This window comes from Ixodes scapularis, unplaced genomic scaffold (assembly GCF_016920785.2).
Source record: "Ixodes scapularis isolate PalLabHiFi unplaced genomic scaffold, ASM1692078v2 PGA_scaffold11__112_contigs__length_91849675, whole genome shotgun sequence".
NCBI lineage: Eukaryota > Metazoa > Arthropoda > Arachnida > Ixodida > Ixodidae > Ixodes > Ixodes scapularis.
Genome location: NW_024609837.1, coordinates 24,857,153 through 24,864,513, shown reverse-complemented (window position 1 = coordinate 24,864,513; position 7,361 = coordinate 24,857,153).

Here is a 7,361-nt window from a genome sequence, read left to right as displayed (position 1 = left end):
CGATTCCGCCGCGTAATAGCGAGGCAAAACTTAGAATATTCCCCGACCTGCAGCCGCGAGCGGCGGTCATGAGAAACACGCGCCGTGACGTCAGAGGGGAATCTTGTAGAAAGATAGCAAGTTGCGTCAATACCTGCCCGGTAAAAGGTAACTTTTCTATAAATCTTGTCGTTCGAACATATATATAAATGCGTCAAAAACCTGGTATCATCGACAAAACTTTTATTATACGGAGTTTTAGTGGCGCTATCTATCCTAGGTCCACAAAACCGTCAGCTCTCTCTGCTACTATGGTGCCTCGATTGCGTCTTCGACTGGTGTGTTTAGCGCCCTATCCCGCCCATACATCAAAAGTGGTCCCAATGTGGCAACAAATGACGCGAGTGTCATGCTGTTGCCTGTCGCGATCCTGGCGGTTGGCCGTAGAAATGCTGGCGAAAAGCACGAGCGAACGCGAGTGCCGCTGTCGTCGCGGCGGCGCTTTAGGCGTCCTAACTTCCGGCTGCCGTAGCTTCCGTGAACTGTCACAATGGAAAGCGACCTGCAGCAGAACAGGCGTCTGCCAATTTTATCACAACTGTTGGGACGCCGCCAGGGTCGCGACCGGCGACAGCATGACACTTTTATGACGTCATCAGGCGGAAATCGAGGGACCACTTTTTTGGCCGCGGTAAACACACCAGTCGGAGACGCGTTCCAGGCACCATACTGCTACCGCGAACAGCCGCCAGAAGCCAAAGGGGGAGGGGGACAGCGCCGGACGGGTATGGCCGAACCCGGATGAGACTTTCCTCCTTTCACCATATTGTTCGCGCGGCGCCCGCCAGCACGTGGTCACGCGGTCGCGAGCGGAGGAGTTCTCGCTGCTCACTGACGGCTCTAAAGAGAGAACTTTTCCCGAACCCCGCGCCTACCCTATCAACGTCACTGCGCACGTGACCCGAAAGACAACGTATAAGTTGAAAGGCGGCAAAAACCAGGGTTTTTTTTTTTTTTAATTTTTTAAAATAGAAACTAGGGTATACAGGCAAAATCTGTTTTCTGTAGTTCACTTCAGAAGTGTCAGGCATCAACTTCCACAATAATGTAAGCAAAGCCCTGAAATTGTTGCACAGCTCCTTTAAAGGGCAACTCCGCTTCATTTTTGATATTTAGAGAACTATGTAGCCCTCTTCAATATCATATAGGAAGACCCCATGTCAAATATTACGATCTAATTCCGTCTATATATTTAATAAACTGGCCAGCGAACCTTCAAGCGAGCCAAGTCGCCGAAATCTGCCAACTCTAGCGTGCGGCGCGAGGCGCAATCATCAGCGCAGTCAATAGGGAGTTTTCGTAGACCGTGTTTCACCCTCCGCTAAGCCCTCCGCAACGCAGAAGCCGCTACAGCGCCTGCGCGCCGGTAGCCTTGACTGTAGAGTTTCGGGTACCGTAGCGGGTTGCGGAGAGCGTTGCGGGACGGCGAAAACGATCTACGAAAATCCCCTAATGTCACGGAGCTGGAGCGGCCAACGTTGAACCACTACGTCAGAGGCATGCATACTTCATTCTCACGTTTTGCTTGTTTTTACTTTTCAGAGCGAAATTTAACGATGACGTCATGAGTTTCTCCTCCCGATGTTGGCTGACCGGGCGTTCACGTGATCACCGCTGCCCTGCGCGCTTATCGGTCTGTTTCTCCGCTCCCCTTCTCCTCTTTCGTCTTCTCCCCTTCCCCCTCTCCCCCGGGCCATCACCGTCCACGCCATGCGAAGCGACCTGCCCGCGTCAAAAAAAAAAAAAAAAAAAAAAAAAAAAAGGACCTGCCCGCGTCGCGTGTCCTGTTTCTCGCTCCCTCCCGAACGTCACAAGACCACGTGGTTCGACGTGACGTGCCCATGACTGTGACGACCCGAGACCAATGTTGCCTGACGCAACCGAAGTTTCGGTTTCGGTATCTGCTGATGTTTAAATTAGGATTACACAAATATTATTCCACATTTCGCGAATCCGAAGAGGTAGAGTTGTTGAGTATTACTTTGTGAATGTGAATCACATGGAAGCCTAAATTTTTCGAAATTGAGCGGAGTTGCCCTTTAAGAGGCGCGGGGCGGATCGAGTTTCGACCAATCATCTTATTATCGCTCCGAGGCCAATGGGATTTGCGGTGCCAGCCGACAGGAACGCCAAAGAACAAATCACAAAGCCAGAAGCGTGAACACGCAACAAGCTATGTACCGCTTAATTAAGCTATCAGTGACCATAGGCGTGCGGTGGGGTATTCCGTTGATTAGCAGCCGGGTTGTAACATTGGCATTGGCGAACCCTCGGCGTAGAGAACTGTGCCTCAGCCACGCTAGTTGTCACCACATAATCACAACGTTAAAACGAAGTCCCGCGTTGTTTTGTGCCAATCTCATCGAATATAATGCGCACGAACGAGTGTCTCTTGCTCTCATGAACAGTAATATTAATCCCCTAAACATTCCGACTTAACTGCCCGTACCAGTCTCAAATATCCTCTATTTTGATTTAAATAAAAAAAGAGCCAAGGGAAAGGACCTCTACTTCCGGCTTCCCTTGGGATGTTCTCGTTTGGCTGGCTTGAGCCGGTATGTTGCCTCCTCCTCTACCTAGGGTGCCTTCATGTGCGTTTAGCAAAGCGAACATGAAGGCTCCCTACCTCTGCCTACCTCCATGGACTGAGCTATGAATGCCACGCTGCCTTGTTCTATGGGTCCCTAACGTTGGCTAGGTGTACACACGTTTTAGGCACTCGCTGAAAATCGAGGGACATGCAACAAACACTGCTAGCAAACATGTCAAAAACCTCGTTTTTAAGGTTTAATTTCACCAAGAGTAAAAGAAATGAAATTGCAAGTAACCGGCACTGAGGAAGAGTCCTGAAATCTTCTAAAATGTTTATATGAATTACAACACACTCGCTTTAACCACTGTCTACTATTTTAGATTTTTTTTTTTTTTTTTTTTTTTTGTTCTGATCTGGTGTCGGGTCAATACTATCATGGTAAAAAAAGAAAAAAGAAAAAGAGTTGCGGTTTGTTACGCTAGTGAAACTAAACTCTAAGAGGGCTTCTATCGCCCTCCTACTGCCCGGTACCTTGTTGAAAAACAAAATTATATAAAATGTGAAATTATATGAAGCATTCGCACTCGTTATAGGGTTATTTCCCTTCCCCGCAGGTCGTTTACATTATTGCATGATCACTGGTAAAGAAACTTGCTGCATGTTGTTGTTGTTTTTTTTTTTGTAAAAAAAAATGAATTAAATAAATGTCTATTACAAAAAGAAAGTGTTACTGGTCTTTATATTTTTTTAAATGTAGCCGAAACAATATAATCACGAGCTTAATTGTAGTAAACCTTACAAGCGTCCCGCGAAGTGAAACATTCGTTCGCGGCGCTTTGTTCACGAAGTATGAGTATGAACTTATGGGAAAGTATAGTCTGTGAGGGGAACCCAATAAACGCGGGACGTGACCAGTACCGGGTATCTTATTGCAGCAACCAATGAGAGCGCTGAATTTCATCTCCGATAGGAACTTTTCAAGAATCCAGATGGCGCGCGCGTCGAAGGCGTGAAAGGGCGCGCTCTCCCTCCGATGCGAATGAGTGCGTAACGTATCTGGGTCTAGCAGCGAAATGAGAGCTCGTGTCCCTTAAAACTCCTCGGGAAAGAACGTAAACCACGTTTTGGTTCGTGACAGTTGCATTTCCTTCAGTGTAGTCAAAACGCAACCAAAACGCCGCAAGTGACAGCCTTCACAGTGCTTCCGTGCCCCTAGAAATTCGCGGACGGCGCTTCACGTCTCCTTCGGTAGGGTGACGTAAATGACATGTGATGACGTCGCATTCGATGCTCGCAGCGGATTCGCGGGTTTGTGAGGCTCCTGCCGAGTCGCCCACGGCGGCGGCGGTGGGCGCGCGGCGGCCGGCAGTCGCCCCGAGGGGCTAGAGGGGCACGGAGTGCGGTAGGTGAATGTTCGCGGGGAGTGACTTCTCCGGAGGATTCGCAGAACTCTGAACGCCGATATGTTGTCCGTCCGACGGTGACGGATGTTCGCGCACGACCGCTCTGTTGTGGTCGTTATTGGTTGAGAAGGCCTAGACTTTTCAGTCGCGATATGTCAGTCGGCTGGCCTTCCCGAAGAGAACCAAAATCAAGAGGTAACAACTTTTTTTTATGACGTCCCCATTCAGTTATGATTAGTGTCGCAAGTGATGTACATTTTCACTTCATCAAAATCGTGCGATTGCCACGATCAACTGATGAGAGCCACTTTGTGTACTTCAGGTTGGTGCGAACCACACACTGAATAAACGTATAGCTTCTATTGTAAACAGATTGCTTCCAGATTCGGATGTGTTCGAGGGACGAAGTACGTCGCTATCATTACCTAGTTTGAAATTTTCATGAAAGCTCGCAACTGTAACTTGGTGTCCTGCATTAAACATAATTATTGACTCTGTTTTTAACCAGTCTGCTATTTATAAGTTCAAGCGCAAGACTTGGTCGGCTCGGCAAACAGTCTTATCGACTCCAGTTTGTGACCGCCTCCAGTGCTTCAACTTGGGCGGTCCCGTGCCTGAAGACTGCGCTAATCTGCAATCAAGGGACACGATGTTATCATTCTGTGCGCAGGCCTTTGAAACATTAACTCGTTATCGTCTTCACTATGTTGGGGTTGTGGAGGAAGAACCAAGTCCCGCTACAGTATTCTGTGTGAGGACAGGAACAACATGCGTTCTTTCAATTGAGGACGTCTCCACTTGCGTTTATTTTCCAAATTTAGACGAATTTCATAATTGCAATATTAAAATGCGACCGCGCAATGTGAATAAAATCTCCTGGGTGCTTGTTTTGCACTTGACTGACCACCAGTTTTCGTTTCTACATTTCTTGTCGTGTCTCTATGGTCGTTCCTAAGTTTGGTTACTTCTCTCCACTACTAAAATCCACCTTTTGTACTCGAAAAAGTAAAGCTACACAAATATGTTACGTGAAGGGTCCGATTTTTCAATACCCACTAAAAGAAAGCATTAAAATGTGATGTTGCAAGCGTATTCTACATAAATAAAACGTAAAGAGGCCACCTAGCTGACTGATATTTGTGCGTCAAATATACATGCAGTTCTGTTATGTTATGCCGCGGCAATTTTCTCTAAAACGACTCTGTCTTCAGATAAGAAAGGCCAACCGTGTCCGGTGACAGTTTTTAATTTTGAGTGACAGTTTTTAATGTTGACCAGAAAAATGCATCTTGCTGCCTCAATGCCCAGAAAAACGGAACCGGTCTTTGTTTTAGGAAAACAAAAAACAAAGTCACCTTCAAGAAAACAAGTCAGAAACACCTGCTTAATCTGAAGCGTTGTCTGTGGATTTAGCAAAATTGGCATTTCAGGCAGCTCTCCCCCAAAATGTGTTGTGGCTGCTGGCCCGTATCGGGATGGTTGACTCAAATTATTTATCACGACGTATCGACGTCGTTATTTTGAAATAAAAAATCCCACAGACGACGGCACATTGAGCCATACTGCCAAAGTTAAACTTTGCCAGCGTGTTGTCCTCTATTTGGCTATAAATATTGTCCTGATTAGCAGGAAAAGTTTACGAGAAACGCTCAAATCGAGGCATTTTACTAAATACGCATACTTTTGCAAATCAATTAAAAAAATGATATCTTCGATATTTTAACTCTTCCAAAATAACGCCAATGGCATCTATGAGCACGATGTGCAAAAAATATTATTGCATTGTTTTTGTGTCTTATACATACCCGTAGTTGACAAGTTCATAATTTTTACAGTTCGTAAGTTATTTTATGAGTAATATATCATTGAACGAGTACAATCTAGCTATTCCTTGCACTTTCCAAATTGTCTTTTCCGACATTTCGAGTGTCAAGTTGGCCTTGCACAAACTTGTAAATGCGTTCTTTTTCGCGAGTCACAACCCGAATATAGGCACGTGTAAATTTGATGAAAAAAAATCTAGGTCATCTTTACGGACGCGCTTGTACTTTGTGACTGAACACTTGCATCGAAGTGTCTTGAAGCACTATCTATGTTGCGGTTGTTCCTTTCTCTGCGCAAACGCTTTTTAATCGGGTGAATCAACCGTGAATCAACAATAGACGCGGAGGGCACCGAACATGTTTTGTATTTTGATTAATGCCACTACTACTTAATGCGCATGTTTCGTATTTTGATGTGCGCAACTACTCCGGCGTGATGTCAACAGTCGAGGCAAAATTTATCGCTGTTTGCGCTGGGTTTGTTCCTGGCTTGCCGGGTACAAACTAAAATATGTCCAGCGACTCTATAAATTTCCAGCGGAACCGTCAACGAGACAGCAATCTGCTAGCGCTACCAAGGATAGGGCATTTGTATTGAGTCCGCGTTTGCCCCCGTGCAATTCTTTCCAGCGCGCCAGATGAGCGCCTGTAAAGCAAGGGCAGGGACGTGTTCGCCATCAAACAAGGGAAACTTTGAGACAAAACCTTCTAGAAGCAACTGCTGCTAAGTTACAATATGAAGTATAAAGTGCACTTTTTTTTAATTTTATGCAATAAAACTTGGCGAGGAGCGTTTTCGAGTTTCTCCTAAATTGTTTGTGTTGTAGAAAAGTAACTGAGAAGTATCGTCGTTACTTTTTAAAAGTAACTAACTGTAACGAGTTACTATTTTATTGCGGTAACTGTAACGAATTACTTTTTAAAAGTAACTTATCCAAGACTGGTAACACCTGATTCTGTCTCGTTTTCTTCTTGTCTCCCACAGTTAGATGGGGTCGGCGAGGGTCTCCTTTGTTGCTGGCGTCGTAGCTGGTAATGCTCCTTCTGTAAGGTTGCGACCCTTTCGTTGTGTGCCTTTATGCGTTGACGCAAGTCGGCCTCTCTTAGATTAAATAAAATCGTGTGTTTGTGTTCATGACGACACATATATAAAAATATTATATACTGCATTGAAACAGCACTAACTTGGACGCCCTCCCTTTTCTCAAACTTCACGAACGCAGACTGACCATCACACGCAGGAATGCAAAATGTTTATAAAAGAAGATTTATAGATTCAGACAATAAAGAAAAGAAAAAAAAGAAAGAAAAGGAAAAAAAAGTTTGGAATTTTTTTGTAATTAAATTTGTCTGCGATTCGTGAAATATCCGTGCCGATTCGTGAAATATCGGTACATCAGAGTGCTTTTAGGACACACGTTTACCTAAGTAATACTAAAATAAGTAGAAATAAACTTTTTTTTTTAACCTATAAAAGCGTTATTATGAAGACGGCGAAATCTGCGTGGGCCATACTTGGAGTTCTAAGGACCGTCTGCTAACAGCACACAGCCATCAAGAGGA